This window comes from Dendropsophus ebraccatus, chromosome 11 (genome assembly GCF_027789765.1).
Source record: "Dendropsophus ebraccatus isolate aDenEbr1 chromosome 11, aDenEbr1.pat, whole genome shotgun sequence".
In the NCBI taxonomy this organism is placed as follows: domain Eukaryota; kingdom Metazoa; phylum Chordata; class Amphibia; order Anura; family Hylidae; genus Dendropsophus; species Dendropsophus ebraccatus.
In genome coordinates this window covers 24,542,524-24,561,375 of record NC_091464.1, presented here as the reverse complement: position 1 = coordinate 24,561,375, position 18,852 = coordinate 24,542,524, and the positions used below count along the sequence as shown (strand labels likewise).

The 18,852-nt window shown below is 43.2% G+C and overlaps 1 protein-coding gene across 2 annotated transcripts in view; it reads left to right on the top strand.

Moving 5' to 3' along the window:
• The first annotated feature begins 868 nt into the window (after positions 1-868).
• Positions 869-18,852, top strand: part of DENND2C (DENN domain containing 2C) — a 38,229-nt gene continuing 20,245 nt past the window's right edge. For both annotated transcript variants that reach the window (XM_069944463.1, XM_069944462.1), the window contains exon 1: positions 869-1,030. The gene's annotated coding sequence lies outside the window, so the exon portion shown is untranslated. The remainder of the gene's footprint in view (positions 1,031-18,852) is intronic.

Here is an 18,852-nt window from a genome sequence, read left to right as displayed (position 1 = left end):
CCTCCCCGTTTAATAAAAACCTGGTTCGGACCCGATGTGATAAATGTCAGTTCAGGTCATCACATTGGCAGAATCTTGCTCGGGCAGGGCCTTGTGCCTGTAATATGGACACAAAAATGTGTCCTTATTCACAATACCTGTCATCAGGGATCAGCAGTAAATCAGTAACTGGATAAGAATGGGGGTCCCACACAATTCACCGCTGATCCGGAAGTAACAACAGGCAGTGGCGTACCTACCATAGAGGCAGAGTAGGCAGTTGCTATGGGGCCTGTGCAGGAGGGGGGCCCGGGAGAGAAGGTAAGAGCGTTTGTCCTTCTGCTTAACCCTTTATGTACTGCAGTGTGTAAGTGACCCAGTGTTTACTTACATGCTGCAACACAAAAAATGTGCAGTGTTTGTGTTGTGCGTAGGGGAGGGGGGGCCCCTTTAAATTTTTTGCTATGGGGCCCCGTGAATCCTAGCTACGCCTCTGACACCAGGTACGTAACACAGCTCCAGAAGAGTCCCAGCTTATGAGTCTGGCACCTACCTGCAGGGGTCTCAAGTATCGGGACCCCAGATCTATGACATCTATATTCTCTAAGATGGTATGAAGAAAAGCATTGTTGAGATGAGACAAGCATTTTACACTTGGTCTCGTCTTCCCTGAAACCATCAATAAAAAAAGTAGATGAAACACTTTAAATTCTGATGAAATTCTGATGAATCTTCTATAATAAGTGATGTGATGGAGAGGCCAGCACATGGCTTGTGACCTCACATCAAGGCTTTTTTCCCCCACGTGGGGGGGAGGAGTAGATGACAACACTTTGGAGTGTTCCAAGCTTCCTCCCCACATCCACAGTGCTATGTCAGTAGTCTCCACCCAGCACATTTCACTACATGCCCCTGCACATCCACACTGCTGACTAACATACTGTACAGTGCTGAGCTCTGTCATCCATAGGCTGCATAGGAGTGGATTATTCTTCCTTCCAGTATTGTGGATATTATAGTGAAGCCGCCTTGTCTCCTGGACTCTGCACTGGTAAGTCAGGCTCTGCTGCCCAGCTGGGTCTATTCACACACATGGTCTCCTATCTAACAACAAGACAGCCTGTATTACAGCTGGAGCTACCTCTCCTAGTACCTTCTTATTGTGCTATTGGGGGGATATGGGCTTCCACCATTTATACCAATATACAGAATGCGCCATGTATAAGCAAGGGAGTTTCTTTCATATACTTTAGTGTCAAACTTTAAAAAGTGCAGCTTGCATTAAATCCTATAAAGTATGTGTAGGCAATCTGATACTCTGTATAGCCCTAAGGGTTATCTGAGTGCAGGTTTTTAGATGCTAGCATATTTTAGAGAATTGTTAACTATGTAATATACCAGCAATATATATCGCCTTTATGTTAGTTTATATATATATATATATATATATATATATATATATATATATATATATATATAAGAGGTCAGTGGTCTTCCATGGGTTTGTTTTATTGACAATAAGTTATGCATGTGTCAGTATAGAAAGGAAGGAGGTTGTTGTTGTTGTGTTTTTCCTAGTAGAATGCTGTAGTTTTATCTGATGACTGCAAGCCCCCAGCTGATGTGATGCCTTACTAGTTGCTTTGCATTATGGTGCGTTTACACGGAACGATTATCGTTCGAATTTTCGCAGTAACGATGGCATTTGAGCGATAATCGTTCCATGTAAACGCAGCGAACGATCAAGCGACGAGCGAGAAATCGTTCATTTTGATCTTTCAACATGTTCTCAAATCGCCGTTGGTCGTTCGCTAAAAGTTTGCAGATCGCTTCGTGTGAACAGTCTTTCAAAGATTCACCCTATGTGTGAGATGGGCTTAAGTGATCTTAAAAACGATCGCAATAACGATTTTTCTAACTGCAGTATTTATTCGTCTAAACGCTGATCGTTATGAAAAACAAATCGTTGCTTCAAAATCGTTAAACGATTGATTAGGCGAATTATCGATTCATGTAAACTCAGTATTAGGGAAGCTCCACACACACCGTATCGCAGTGAATTTCCTGCTGCAGATTTGATGTAAATAACTGAACACAGCATCAAATCTGCACCATCAAATCTGCTGCTGATCTGCTGCGCATGGGTCGTGTGTGCTAGCACCCTTAGGCACAAACATTGGTGGTATTGGTGTGAGACAGGCTTAAGCGATCACAAAACGAATTTTCATACGATATATCATTATGAAAAAAAAAATTGTTACTCGGACATCGTTAATCGTCCGATCAGGCGAATTATTGTTCCGTGTAAACGTAGCATAAGACTGGACATAACATATTTCTACAGCAGCGTTGAAGCTGACAATGTGCTATTACCTGCACTCGTATTGGTCATTCAGGCTTCGGGCCAAAGGACGGGTTTGAAAGTGAAAGGTATGACTTCGTATGACTTCCATGTTCACATAGTGACGAAGCCATTTACAAGGCTGAAACACTCGCCAGTGAAAGGATAAAAATAATAAATGACTTAATGTCAAGTTCTTAGATACAAGATTCATCTAAAAACGTTACATATGGTATAGTTCAAAAAATTGCCAGTAAGAAGTCCTTTTATCTTGTCCAAGATTAGAAAAACATAGCTGCTTCCATTCTAACACAGCACCACTCCTGTCCTCAGGTTGCATGTGGTACTACATCTCTGCAATCTTTACTTCAATGTAACTAAGCTGCAATACCACACACTAAGTAAGGATTAGAGTGGCGCTGTTTCTGGAAGAAAGCATCTATCTTTTTTCCAGTTATGAAGAAAACTCTTTAAAATGTGTTTATTTACAGTTGGCCAAATTATGTGCCAATATACAGCCATGAAGCCACAGTGTCATGGATCCCTGGGATGCTTTCAGTTTAAGTCAACAGACTTGCATTTGGGTTGGAACATGCAGATGGAATATACTGTAGGTGCAGAACTGCGCTCATACTGCACCAGTGTAAAAGCTATATGGTCCTTCCATGGTTCTGAACCCCCGGACGCTTTTCTCTCACGCTGGGCACTTGTATCTGGACACATCCAGTGCTTGTTAGTGCTCAGAGTGGTGACACCCCAGAGTTTATGGTTGTGACACTTCTAGGCAGAAAAATGCTGACAAGTAAAAGTAAACAGGGACTGCTCCCAGGTACTATTATGTAATCACTGCAGGATGGATACGTCAGTCTAAGGGCACTATTACACGGAACGATAAACGGCCGATTATTGTTCCGTGTAATAAACACAATGATCAGCCAATGACAATGATCATCGGCTGAACGTTGATATAGGTTTAGACCAATAATTGTGTGGCACCGACTGCACACCGCCACGTGTAATAGCAGTGCACGACCTCCGGCTGACGATTTGCAAAGTGCATACATTACCTATCCATGGTCCAGGGCTCCTCCTGCGCTCTGCTTCTCCCTGGGTCCTGCACGCTGCAGCTTCAGAGCAGTCTGTCCTAGCTGACAGGCCACTCAGCCAATCACTGGCCGGGACCGTCGGGCCGTGTAATAGGCCCAGTAAGTGAGCCCCAATCTAGCAGATCAGCACTTGTTTACAGTTATTATCGGGCCCCCATCGGGCCATGTAATAGTACTCTAATACTCAATTAGTTATAGCATGGCTGCAAAAGCTGATATTTGGTATTGTTTAGCTAGTGCTAGATTTCCGATATTCTTATGTTATCATTTATGTAGTGCAGGGATGGGGAAGCTTCAGCCCTCCAGCTGGTTGCAAAACTACAATAACCATCATGCCTGGACGGCCACCGAGTTCCCCCAGACCTTGATAAAGTTCCTAAAACCACAGACCTCCTATGAAATTGACTAGGATATAAGTAAATGGGTATTCCAAGTTATCAGTACTTATTCCCTATCCGCAGGATTGGAGGTAAGTGTCAGATTGCAGAGGGTCCGACTACTGTAACCTCCCGTGATCTCAGAACAGAACCGGCACATGTGTGCAGCCACTTCCCTGTGGATAGTGAATAAGTGCTTTTAACTTGGAATACCCCCTTAAAGGGGTTGTCCGGCAGAAATCTTTTTCCTTTCAAATCAACTTATTGCAAAAAGTTATATAGATTTGTAATTTACTTTTATTTAAAAAGTCTTCCAGTATGTATCAGCTGCTGTACGTCCTGCAGAAAGTGGTGTATTCTTTTTAGTCTCTCACAGTGCTCTCTGCTGCCACCTCTGTCCGAGAAAGGAACTGTGCAGAGCAGTAGGAAATCCCCATAGAAAACCTCTCCTGCTCTGGACAGTTCCTGACATGGACAGAGGTGGCAGCAGAGAGCACTGTGTCAGACTGAAAATAATACACCACTTTCTGCAGGACATACAGCAGCTGAGAAGTACTTGAAGACTTGAGATTTTGAAATAGAAGTAAATTACAAATCTATATAACTTTTGCACACCAGTGAATATGAAAGAAAAAGATGGGGAAGTTTGTGATTATTCCCAGTCCCCAGACAATCTCTATACGGCACAGCTGAATGTATTGGCATTATATAATCTACAGGGAATATTATCATGTGGCAGCCTCTAGATCACAAGTTGTAAAGTAAGACAGAGGTGGCAGCTTTGATATTTTTAAAGTCTTCGGTTCCAACTAGGACGGCTAGTTCCCTGTTTAGTAGATGTGAGTGGTAAATCCTCTTGCATATACTTGAGCAGATATTTGAGAGAAATACTATGACTGCCTATGGCTTCTTATTTTTACTCTTCAGTTTATGTGAAGCCTGGGATCAGGGCTTGATAAGGAATCTACATGTGCAATGTAAACAAGTGCTGGTGTGTAAATTGCTGAATCGTCCGTGTGACCCTCTGCTTCCACCAATCATCAGCGGCCCATCCCCTATTACATGAGGACATTTTTGGCCGTCGAACAAACCTGGCTACCTGTCAACCATCTGATTTGTACTAAGGGGTTCCCATTCTCCTCTTCTCAGACATAAGAAGAGAGAAGAACATATTGAAATTTAAGTGCCCGATCCTTTTGTTCTTGGGAAGATAAGCTAACACCAGAGTAGTCTGACAGCAGATATTCTCCCCTCTCTTAAAGGGATCCTCCAATTAAAATGTACATGTTCCCTATCCACAGGATAGGAGACAAGCAAGAGATCATGGGGGGGGTCCTACCTCTGTACCCCCCAGCGATCTCGAGATCAGCCCCTGGCTCCTTTTGTTTTGAATACAGCCGCGGGTTGGCACGTGACCTGCGGCTCTATTCATCCTCTATGGAGCCGATGGAGAGAACAGAGTATGGCACTCGGCTCATTCTGGCGGCTCCATAGAAAATGAATAGAGGTGTATTTAAAACAAAAGAATCAGCGGCCAGTCTGGAGATCGGTAGGGGGTATGGAGGTCGAACCTCCCGCACTCTCTTACTCGTCCCCTATTCAGGGTGGCTGCTTTGTCTTTAGCGGTGCTGTATGCTTTGACTGTGGTCACTGAATATACCTTGAAGCACTAAGTCGCTGTTATTTGAGAAGACTGCATCGGAACTGTTGCCTTTGGCCATGTAAACAGCAACTAACTGCTTGTAATCTGTGAAAAAACCTTGGAGCGTAATCTTCATTGGGGGATGGAAAACGTCAACATGCTGACTACGTCTATTTGTTTCCTGCATACTAATAGTGCACACGCTTCTATATAGTGGTCATGGGCTCTGTGAAACAACACACGTGGTTACGTTATGGGCATATATGAGAGGTCTCATAGGTAGGGATAGTCCGAACCGAGTTCAGTACGTACAAACCCGAACCCTCGGTAATGATTCCCGCTGTCTGCCCGCTCCGTGCAGCGGGCTGATACAGCGGGAGGACCATCTGGAAAACTGGGATACAGGCATAGCCATAGGCTGTATCACAGTTTTCCAGGCGGTCCTCCCGCTGTATCCACCCGCTCCATGGAGCGGGCAGACAGCGGGAATCTGATGCCGAGCGTTCGGGTTCATACGAGCCCGAACCTCGGAGGGTTCGGACCATCCCTACTCATAGGTATAAGTGTGTACAGTTCTATTTATCATAAGGAAATGACTGTTAAAGGTTCTTCTGATTTAACTGGGTAACAGGTTTGGGCCGTGTTCACACATTGCTGTTTCACTGCAGTACTACCATAAACTGCTAAGATTATCTTAAAGGGAATGTGTCAACACATGTTTATATCCAGTACCTCCATAATCCACACCTCCTACTTCCGTCTCCAGGACTTTACCTGAGCTGCACCACTTCTTCGGAGGGGATTATATCAGTCAGATTTATTCTGAATACCCAAAGCTTTAAATGTGCCCTCAAAACACATCTGTTTAAGCAGCTTATCAGGTTCCCTAATTTGGTCACCCCCTACAATTACCATTCCCCTACACTCCTTTTACATGGCCTGGTATAGGGCCATGCAAGGACCTAAGCAGTTAGCTGTGCCTATAGAAAGCTCAAGTAATCGCATGGCCAGCCCGCACGAATGATCGCTGTATTGTTAGTGTGGCCATTTAAATATATTACACAAGGAGATGTGTGGCCGATTGCGATAAATTTTGAAGCAGCATAAAAGATGCGATCAGCTAACAAGTGGACATTTTCTTGCTCCTCGGCTGATCCCTGGAAAGTTTACACACAGTACATATTATGGCAATGTTCCTTATTGGCCCCCTTAAAAGGGGCCTTAGACCTATACATACACAGATTATTTCACCCACCTTCAAATACACTATCCTGAAATTCTGTGGTTTGCTTTCTCACTAGGCATAAAAGTGAACTGAGACTTCTCGATTAGAGAAGATAATATATGAAGCTCACTACTCAGCCTCCCCTTCCCTATGGGATGGGATGCTTCCCATGCTGAACCTACCTTGCTCATTCAATCACAGACATACACTGTTGTATATGTAAAATGTGGCTTCCCTACATAGGTGATCCTAAACTGTAAGAGGATAATCGTTTCTGCCTTTCAGCACCTTCCCTGTCCTCTATTATGTCTTATCATCTTTAATCATCACTAAATACGTGAATAGTGTGAATAACCGTAGGTGTGTGCTTACTAGTAATCTCTGTACAAAGCTTTACACCAATAATTGTGATCAGCAGGATAAAGGCTGCAGGCACTTTTTTTTTTTTTTTTCTCACAGAGTTCTGTAGCGAAATACAGAACGAAAACACATTAGTGGCTATGGTTCATCATATGGATGTTATTTGTTCTGGAAACTAAAAAGACCCCCTAAGGGTGCCCATACACCTTTAAAATGTTGTTGGTCAAATGCTTGTTTGGCCGTCATCTATTTGGGGCCTATTTCACGGAGCGATAATTGGCCGAATCGGGCTGATTTGGCCGATTATCGCTCCATGGAATAAATACAATGATCAGCCGATGACAACTATGATCGGCTGATCGTTGATATAGGTTTAAACCTATAATTGTCAGGTGCCGACCACGCATCGCTACGATTTACATTACCTATCCAGGCTGCAGGGCTCCTCTTGTGCTCTGCTTCTTCCTGGATCCCGCGCGCTCCAGCTTCAGAGCGGCCTGTCTCAGCTTAAAGACCGCTCAGCCAATCACTGGCTGTTACTGGCTGAGCGGCCTGTCAGCTGAGACAGGCCGCTCTGAAGCTGCAGCATGCAGGACCCGGGGAGAAGAAGATGGCAAGAGGAGCTCTGCAGCCTGGACAGGTAATGTATAAAGTTTTAACAAGGGCTGCAAGGACATCGGTAACGATGTCCATGCAGCCTTTGTTAAACGATAATCAGGCCGTGTAATAAGCCCAGTAAACTCTTTTACAGTTATTATCGGGCCCCCATCAGCCTGTGTAATACACCCCCACCCCCCATACAAATGCACAGATTTCTTATGAGTAGAGGAGAGAAGGGTGGCATTGCACGCGTCTGTGATATATGGTCTACAAGAAGACTGTATTCCACGGACTGCACTCTTGACCTCTCATGGGACTCTCTGCATTATAATTTATTTTGATGCCTTGGAGCTCCCTGCATCATAATAAAATATCATGGCCAGAGATCCATGAGAGATCAAGAGTGCAGTCCGTAGTATACAGTTAAAGGAGACCTGTCACCCCCCGTGCCGGGGTGACAGGCTCCCGACCCCCAGCTAGATCCCCTTATACATACCTCATCCCGCGGAGTCCCGCTGCCGGAGCCGGTCCCGGGACGGAGATATCCCGGTCAGAAGCCGGCGCGCGTGCTCTGGAGAGAGGTCCGGCGTCCATAGAGAATGAATGGTTCCGGCTTCTGACCGGGATATCTCCGTCCAGGGACCAGCTCCGGCAGTGGGACTTGCCAGGATGAGGTTAGTATAAGGGGATCTAACTTGGGGTCGGGAGCCTGTCACCCTGGCCCGGGGGGGGGGGGGGGGTGACAGGTCCTCTTTAACGTGCGGACCATATGTTGTGGATGTGTGCATGCTGCCTAAATCTGACCGTACACTTCAGACTCTGACTGGCGCTGACTGACACAGACACTGACTGACTTACTGACATACTCAGACACTAAGGGTGCCTTTACACAGAGGTATTTATCTGACAGATTTTTGAAGCCAAAGCCAGGAACAGGGAACTATAAACAGGGAACAGGTCATAAAGGTAAGATTTTTCCTCTTCACATATCCATTCTGTGCTTTGGCTTCAAAAATCTCTCTGTGGAAAGGCACCCTAACGCACAGCGGTTACAACTCTTCTCCCGTATTCTCTCGGTCTGGCTGCTCTCCACACAGTACGGTTAAGGACCTTGGGCTAATGTGATCAGGCTTAAAAAAACATGGCCACTTTCCTCCCCAAATAGCCACACTCTTGTCCTCAGTTGGGGCGTGGGCTTTGCAGCTCGGTTTCATTGAAGTGAAGAGAGCTGAATTGTAATACCACACACAACCTGGGGCAGAGGTGGCGCTGTTTTTGCAAGAAAGTTGCTGTGCTTTTTCTAATCCCGGTTAACCCCTTAAGGGGTGAGAATACCCTTTGAATCACTTAGTAGAAAATTGCTAGCCTCCTCTAATCACATTGCTCAGTGAAGCTGTTTTAATGGATTGCGTTTCAATGTAGTAAAGCTACTTGTCTCTTTTCTTGTTGGCTGCAAATGTATGGGAGACGCCAACGTTTCATGACAGTCAACAGGAGTCACAATAGAATTAAACTTGATTTCCCTGATCTAAGCTCCATGACACATTTGAGGGTGGATTCTATTTTTCTACAGTATAAATGACAGGTTATAGCACTCCACTGTATTGGATGGTGATGGGAAAAGCTTAAGAGGCAGATAACCACGTGCAATAAAATTTAAATTCAAAACTAATTCCGCTTTTACACGGAACGATTATCGTGCGAATTTGCATGATAACGATCGAATTCGAACGATAATCGTACGTGTAAACGCAACGAACGATCGAACGACGAGCGAGGAATCGTTCATTTTGATCTTTGAACATGTTCTTAAATCGTCGTTAGCTAAAAATTTGCAGATCGTTCCGTGTAAACAGTCGTTCACCTATTTTACCTATGTGCGAGATAGGCTTAAGCGTTCGCAAAACGAATTTTCCGTACGATATATCGTTCCGTCTAAACGCTGATTGTTATAAAAGAAAAATCGTTTCTTCGAAGTCGTTAATCGTACGATCGGGCGAATTTTCGCTCTGTGTAAATCCAGCATAAAACTTACCAATTTCAGCAGTATCTACCAAATGGCTAATGTGCGGGCCCGTCTTACTGACCCCCTAAAGCCGATGTCTCTAACCTAACTTGTCTCACGCCCCCCTTCCTGATCAGGTTTAATAAGGTTATCTGTTGGCTATGTTCACACATAGTATTTCCGTAAGTAGTTTTTTAACCAAAATCAGGAGTGCAACTGACAGGGCAAAATTATAATGAAAAGATTTGCACAGTTTTTGCATTTTCAGCCCACTCCTGGTTTTGGTAAAAAAAAAAGACCGAGCAAAAAATTGACGGAAATACTATGTGAGAACATAGCCATTGAATTTATACTGGATACTTTAAGCTGACCATACACATGAGATCAAAGTAATCAGAGATCATTGATTTCGGTGGGATTGGCCCACAGGCTTGCATGTATAAAGTCCCTATTACACGGAGCAACTGAGAGGAGCAAACTAGCGCTGTCAGCGCTCGTTTGCTCCTCGTTCCCTGCTCGCTGCCGCTGCTATGACACATGGCTGCAGTAAGTGGGGGAGTACAGGGGGGGGTGCCTGGGAGATCGCTAGATCGTCCGGGCAGCCCATAACAGAGAGCAGAGAGGTGCTGCCAGACTTGTCAACTTTAGTCTATGTTCCCATTTCAGTAACATAGCGGAGAAGACGGCCATCTTGTTATATAGACGCCAACTAATCATGATCATTGTTAGTGGCCGACTATATATAACGAGACGGCCGTCTTCCCTTGCTATGATCCCGAAGTTTGAACATAGCCTTATACTGACTACATTTTCCAAAAGGCTGTACATATTTTATTCTATTAGTTTTATATAAAAGAAAGAACCCTTTTAAATGATGATATACTGATTACAGAGTTTTACACGTTTTATACATATGATGGGTCTGGCCTATAATTATAAGTGGGTGTGAAACATGTTGTACAATGGATTCTTCCACATCAACCAGACCTGATATACTAAGGAGTGATAACATACTAAGTGACTCATTCAAGTTAAAGCCCTTTTACACGGGACGATTATCACCAAGTGGTGTTCCTAGAAACGCTCATTCGTCCGATAATCGACCTGTGTAAAGGTGTCAGTGATCAGCCGATGAGCGGGAAAATGCCAGCTTGTCGGCTGATTGGATCTTTTGAACGACAGTATAATTTCTTGTAATTGGCGGCCGGTAACGATGAATGTTAATGACTGCACAGTTAATTTGTAGAGGCACTGCAAACGAGTGCTGATCCCGCTGATCGTCACTTGTCTGTGGCCACAGACGGCCAAACGATAACCACATGCATGTGAAAGGACCCTTAGTCTTCACTTTTTTTAGCATGTAGTATTGTGAACAGTACTTATAGACCTATGTGTATAAAGACTTAAAGGACAACTCCCACAAAAATTTTTTTTTGCTCATTTAACACACATTACAAAGTTATATAACTTTGTAATGTGGTTAAATACCCGGCCTGGCCCCCTTCCCCCACTTTCGGACCCCCGACCCCCCACCCCGGAAGTTAAGGAATGTATACATTACCTATTACGATCGTCACGGTCCTCTTCTCCGGGGCGGCATCTGGTGACGACGACGTCAGAGCCGAGGGGCGGTCCGGGTCTTCTTCCTCCTCGGCGTCTTCATGCAAAGTGAATGGGGATGAAAAGGCTGCTGGTGCACATGCGCACCAGCAGCCTTTTCATTGGCTGGAGCGCATCACATGGCTTCCAGCTTGCTCAGCCCTGATTGGCTGAGCTTGCTGGAAGCCATGTGATGCGCTCCAGCCAATGAAAAGGCTGCCGGTGCGCAAGCGCACTGGCAGCCTTTTCCATCCCCTGGACCCGGAAGTGAGAGACATCGCTGGATGGCGGAAGGCGGCGACGGAGAGGCGGACGGCGGGCGAATCGAGTGGCGATCGTCACCGGAGAGATGGTGAGTATGGTGTCTGTGTGTGTCTGTGTTTTTTTTTTTTTGGGGGTCCCGCGGGAGTTGTCCTTTAAAGGGTAGAAGTTGCTCATAGTATTCAATGAAATTCCATTTTTTATTGTCCTCATGCAGTTTGCTATGCTGCTGTCGCTATTACATGGGTTGGCAGTGAGCGGGTAAGAGCCGAGGGGGCGCCCAGGTGATCGTCTATAGAAGATAGCGGCGGTCTGCTGTTGCTGCTCCTATTACACTGCAGCAGATCGTGACGGCAGCATATTGCTGCTATCCTGGTTGTTGGTCTTTCAACATGTTGAAAGACAATGATCAGCCGACATCGTGCATGTCGGCTGATCATTGTCTTCTATTACACTAAGGCGATTATCGGCCGTAATGGTCGGTATCGGCCAAATATGGCTGATAATTGCTTTGTGTAATAGGGCCTTTACTCTCTGCTGGGGTTGTGTACAGCAGATTGGGCTTTCCTACACAATGGGCCAATGGAAAGAAAAAGCCATCCAGCTCGATAAATGTTTATGTCCCGTATGTCCCCGTATACTTATACAGTGGCATATGTTGAAGCCCTTCATCAAGAAAACGTCTCATCGAGAAAATGTCTCCAGTACTCAGTTTTTAAATATGAAACTGGTTGTGGCATTGTTGAAACAATTTGCAAAATGAAGACTTTCGAATGAGGAACCCTAATGCCAAGAATAGGAGCTGTTATTGGGAAGTGAGAGAGGAGGGTTTTATCTTCATGCATCTTGAATTGTTACAGTAAAACAACATCCCAGCTGTTCTTAGGTATAATAAAAAAAAACACATACATATAAAACTATAACAATACTATTATAGAACATTATCACTTGGCAGGAACTATTATTATGTGGGCCTTTTCTGTAAGTTATGCTATTCTGGGTGACAACCACCAATGGCTGCCATTATAGTGGCCATAATAGTTATTATCCAGGTTTCATAAAGACACAAAATACGGTATTCATCTATATCTGTATATCATAGGTCACATAGCTGAAATCAGGTTGCGTTTTGTTAAAACCAGTCAAAAAGTCTAGAAAGCTAGATATCTTTGCATTTTTATACCAGAGGGCCTATATTCTTCAAGGCCCTATTACACAAAGCGATTATTAGCCATTACAGCCAATAATCGTTTTGTATAATAAAAGGCAATGATCAGCCGACATGGACATCTGGGCAGCCCGTGTAACTTACCCGCTCATTGTCAGCATGTATAATAGCGCCAGCAGTGAGCGGGGAATGAGGAGAAAGCGAGCGATGGGCTGACCCTGCATCGGCAACCGCATGCTCCCACTGATTGCCCCGTATAATAGGGTCCTAAAGCTTGCTAAAGGACACAGCCCTAAGCTATGCAGTTTAGACACTATATATGCTTGAAAAGTATAGGGACAAGAAATGGCTGGGTATGACTGGGGTTCCTGTCTTGGTCCTCTGCATATGTTATTGAATGCCTCTTTCTCATATATTGGCCAGTAGTGTCCTTCTCTTATATAGGTTTGAATAGACTGATTATCCTGACTAGCACATTTCTGATTTGAACTGTATATCTGCTTATTAGGTGTGATTTATAGTATGTAATTAAATAGTTTACATCATTGGGAAAACTAAAGGGGGTGGGTATAAGGCAAATATCCAGTGGCGTAGCTATCATAGAGGCAGGTTAGGCAGTTGCTATGGGGCCTGTGCAGGAGGGGGGCCTGAGGATGCACAGGGAAGATAAGACTCCTGTGTCCTTCTGCTTAACCACTTATGTACTGCAGTGTGTAAGTGACCCAGTGTTCACTTACATGATGCAACATAAAAAAGGGTTAACAAGACAAGAGCTCTCTGCTTCACTGCACTGATTACCCCTGATCTCTGTTCTCCACCTTCTGCAATCAAGTAGGAAAATGTACCAGAGGTCAGGGGTTGTCAGTGCAGGAGCAGTAAATCAGAGATCTGTTTGTGTTCCTTTTGAGCTTTTGGTCACTTACACATGGCAGTACATAAGGGGTTAAGCAGACGGTAGTCTGCTCCTGTATCTATGTATTTAACCATAATGGTTTATAATGGGCCCTTATAGTTAAATACAGTGGACTGTCAGAGCAAGCAGCCATTGGCTGTCTGCTCTGCCAGTCACTCATGTAGCTGCTTCTGCCTCTGATCACAAGAGATTTTTTGCTATGGGGCCCCATGAATCCTAGCTACGCCCCTGCAGTCAGTTGTTTTATTTGTATCTGCTTTGCTTGATTTGAGGACCACCAGTTGTGAGATCCCGGTCCACTTGTTGTACATACTATACATGGTATGTCTATTTGTCTGTAAACTGATTGGTTTTCAATAAAATGTATATTTTTACATATCCATAAACATCCAGTGTTGATTGGGTTCTGTACTATGCTTGAAGAGGCCCTAGCAGGGCTCCAAGAGCTGGTGGATGAGCGGGAGCCCATAGGGTTGCATCTGACCTGGCTTTTCATCCAGTTTTAAATAAACACACATGGCTATACTTTCATCCTGTTTGCGCAAGGATACAGATAGCGCTACGTTGAGATTGGTCCTCCATGTCATCAGCTTTTCCTGGTTACATTAAAATATACATATTCAGTGGGGTTTCCTTTATATAAAGGAAAAATTATAGAGTTGTGTAGCATCCACATGGCTCAAGGAATTTACAAGACTGGGGGCCCATGTGTTATCACTGAGACTCTAATAACCCGACAGAATGCTGTAGATTGTAGTCCAGGTTTATGATGTCTTCACATGATGGTGAGACCTTCTTGTCACATGGACAACTCCTTTTACTGAATGTCCTAAAGGCCAGAACTTTAAATAGTTTTACGAAAGCCATTGTTGTCACCTGAAACAACCGGGGCTCAGTTGGGTGCTACAAGATCACATGGCGGCTGTAAAAATCCAAGAAACCATGTCATCATAGGCAGAGTTTAAAGGGAGTGTGTCATTAGAAAATGACCTGTCCTCTTTAGATTAAAGCATTACTGTCCCTTTAAAAAAGATTCCACTTGTCACACAGCCACGTCAAAAGGTTTAATCGGTCAGTGTCTGGGTGTTCAGACCCTCAGCTATCTCTAGTTAAAGTTTTTATTTTTTTTAAGTGGCAGTAACGCTTCACTTTTATAACATTGCATTATGGCTTTTTTCTCTGTTTGCTCTGGGAGAAAGCAAATCTGTTTGGCTGAAATAACTGATTTGGTAAATATAACTTTTTGGTTCTCAGCGGAATTAGAAAATGCAAGTGTTTTTTTTGTTTTTTTTTGTTTTGTTTTTCAAAAACAGTGTGATACCTATCCACAGGTTGTGTGTGGTCTTGCAGCTGAGCCTCATTCACTTTAATAGAATCGGACTGCAATATAAGACACAACCCATAGTCAGGTGTGGTGCTGTTTCTAGAAGAAAGCAGCTATATTTTTCTCTTTTTGCACAAGCCCTTCAAACTCAAAACTAGTACCAATAGACGTGTCTAATGGTGCATTTACAAAGAGAGATTTATCTGACAGATTTTTGAAGCCAAAGCCAGGAATGGATTTGAAAAGAGGAGAGATTTTAGTCTTTCCTTTATTACGCGTTCCCTGTTTATAGTCTGTTCCTGGCTTTGGCTTCAAAGATCTGTCAGGTAAATCTCTCTGAACTATGAACTATGAATTGACTTCAGTGGGAGTTGAGGATCTTTGTGGAAAAGTGTTGTGTCACTGCTTTTCTGCGCAATTACATTCTGAAACTCCCATTGAAGTCAATGGGAGCTTTAGTGTTACCCTTTGTTTCCTCTCTCAGTTAAAAAAAACAAACAAAAAACTTGACATTTGACTGGCTTTAGGCTGCAAACTGTCTCATGTATGACCTGCTTTATGCTGTTCTCTTGGCTTCTTTTCAAGGTGGTGTTAGTGATAAATCATGTTAAACAACTGATTAGGACAGAACTGATGAATCGATAACTAACCTGACACAAATCGTTGAACGTTATTCGTCTTCTTCTTCTTGGCATTCTAAAACACATGGTTGAAACTTGGAAAGTTCTGATGGAATTGCTTAATGGTTTATTCATTCTCTTGTATTCGGCCAGTAATGGAATGTGTCACCGGTCTGTAATGTATAACACTCTCGGGGCTATGGATTCCTGGTCCAAATGCAAAGCATATTTATGTTTTTTCTCACACTTTTGGGTCCCCATTGGGGAGGGGATATTATTATTATTATTATTATTATTATTATATATTTTTTTTAATTATTATTTTTATTATTATTTTTATTATTATATTTATTATTATATTTATTATTATATTTATTATTATGCCTCTTTATTAATTTATTATTTAAGTACCTTGACTGCACAGTCTATATCTTATACATTGTGGTATGCCCATAAAGTGTTATTAAGCTCTCTAAATGTAATCTATACATAAAGGTGCCTGTATGGACAGGCAACCTATAAATAAACCATTTCCCCAATGACCCAATTTCTTAGGGTTGATTTGTTTATCGGTTCATATGAACAAACCAATATTTCTGCTATCTGATGCTTAGTGCAGTGTAGATTATTTTATGCACAAATCAAACAAAGCTTTCAGTATACAACTAAATAGGATTCAGGGTAATTTGCATGTTTTATTTCTGCAAAAAAAAAAAAAAAAAAGGATTAAAACCATCCTTATCCTGACTCACGTCATCCATAGACAGCTGCTGCCACACCTGTCTATTATACTCAGGAATTAACTACAGGTTTATATCATGTTTTTACTTGTAGCAGATTTATGACTTTCTGTCGAAAGTCTCTTTGAAAGTAATTCAAGCAGAGCACCTCGCATAACAGGAAACAGCCTATTGGCCTCACGTGTACGGTCAGTGGTACACATACTGCTTATACCACAGGTAAAAACTGTTTTGCAGAAAATGTTATTTTGAAGGGTCTGGATTACTGAATTTTACTCAGCTAAAAAACAAACAAACAAAAAAAATACACACACTTTTTGGCCAGTACTATTGGTTGTCTACTTATGTCCTGGTGTAATGCCCATGGCTGGGAAATCTAGGTCAGGTCTTTGGCTGATTCTGTTATAACATTTAAATTATGTTTAGTTTTTAGCCTGTAACAAGTCACTAGGATGGTCTTTCTATAGGATTAAAGGGGAACTATCATCAGGTTAGACTAATCTAACCCGCTGATATGTCCCTAATGCATAGGAGACACCAAGGAGGAAGGTATGTCTCTTAACTTCATCCTCGGCACCATTCCGGTGCAGTTAGTAGTTTGCTTCATGGTCCACTAAGACCATTAGGAGCACTGGGGCACCTCTTAGGGGCACTGCCTGCCCCTATAGTGCCCATTTGGCCAGGGGAGGATTGGCTCTATGGGGGTGGGCAGTGTTCTTAATGGGTGCCCCAGTGCTCCCAATGGTCTTACTGGACCATGGAGCAAACTACTAACTGCGCTGGAATGGTGCCGAGGATGAAGGTAAGAGACATTCTGTCTCCTGAGCAACAGGATTAAAAGTAAAAAAAAAAAGAAGAAAATAACGCCATCAGCAGCCAAATGGATCCTACGACAAATCCATTCATCTATCCAACGGTACCAGCGGTTTGGGAGGGGGGTGGCTGCCGCCGCTCCTATTCCACAATGTGATGGCGGCAGATCACTGCTATGATGTTGAAAGGCAAACAACAGCAACGATCAGTCGACATCGTTCATGTCGGCTGATCGTTGCCCTCTATTACATGGGACGATTATCAGCCATAACGGCCGATATCAGCCGAAAATCGTTCAGTGTAATAGGGCCTTTAGTCTGTCTTCAACTTCTGAAACAGCTGATGTATACAAGTCCCTTACTGGCTTTATCTGCAACATTGTAGCTTTCTTGTAACCGCTGGGAAGGTTAATCTGAGGTCATGTTGCTAATGAACTCACTGTGATTAATGGTACTTTTACACGGAGCTATAATTCGCCCGATCGCACGATTAACGATTTTGAATGAACGATGTTTTTTTTTTTATAACTATCAGCGTTTAGACGGAACGATACATCGTACTGAATAATCGTTTTGCGATCGTTTTGCGATCACGCATAGGGGAAATCGGTGAAAGACTGTTTCCACTGAACGATCTGCGAATTTTTTGCGAACGACCAACGACGATTTGAGAACATGTTGAAATATCAAAATGAACGATTTCTCACTCATCGTTTGAGCGTTCGCTGCGTTTACACGTACGATTATGGTTCGAATTCGATCGTTATCATGCAAATTCGAACGATAAATCGTTCCGTGTAAAAGGACCATAACCCTCCCAGCATTACAAAGAAGTTACAATGTTACAGATAAAGCCAATAGGGGACTTGTTTGCATCAGCTGTCTCAGAAGGAAGGGGGAGTAGGGGGAGGCAAAGAGAAAGGCTTACATACAGATTTTTATGTTTTCAGCAGAAAGCAGCAGCTCAGAACTGGGGGAAGGAGACTGAATAGATAGTAACAAGTATGGAAGGAATTGTTAGTCTCACCATGGGCAGCAACATATCAAAAGTTATGTTTGAGTGGACTACTAGGATTTTATCATGATGTGTATTGGGGTGGATAGGGAGGGTTGCATTAGTAATTCTTCAGAGCGGCCAAACATTATTTGCAGTTGAATCTGTGACAACCAACCACCGTTTCAGGTCTGGTTTTCATGACAACAACTCTTTAATCTCTCTCATTTGGATTCACAACTGACTAACACATTCTAACGCAATAGAGAAATTCTCCCCTTTCAGAAGCTTTTCAGGAAAGAAAAGCTGAGCCGACATGTTCAGGCCTTTTTGTCTGGTAATGCCAGGAAAGCAGTTTATGAAAGTATTTTAGGGCGTGGGCACAGCCGGCATTGCAGGAAGCTGGAAAAACATATCTCCTCTTCACATTCAAACCTTTCTTCCTGCCTCTCACATCCCTAGTGGGAACAAACCCTGTTATTACTCCTAGACATTGGTTAAAAGTCTGTGTGGCTGCGGAGTAAGAAATGATAATTGCTAGCATCTGTCCGCTTCTGGCAGTCCCATAAAATCAACTTATTAAAAAAAAAAAAAATGAATGTGTTCGATATAACACGTCACTGCTTGGCTAACCAGGAGATGCTGTTTTTTGTTGAAACTAGATAAAATAAAAAAACTACTTCACTGATAATTCCTGTTCTGTATAGCTCACTTTTCTTGCTTCTCATCGAAGGACTGCAATAAAATATAACATCTCTATTATAAAGTTGGAGACAACACAGATTC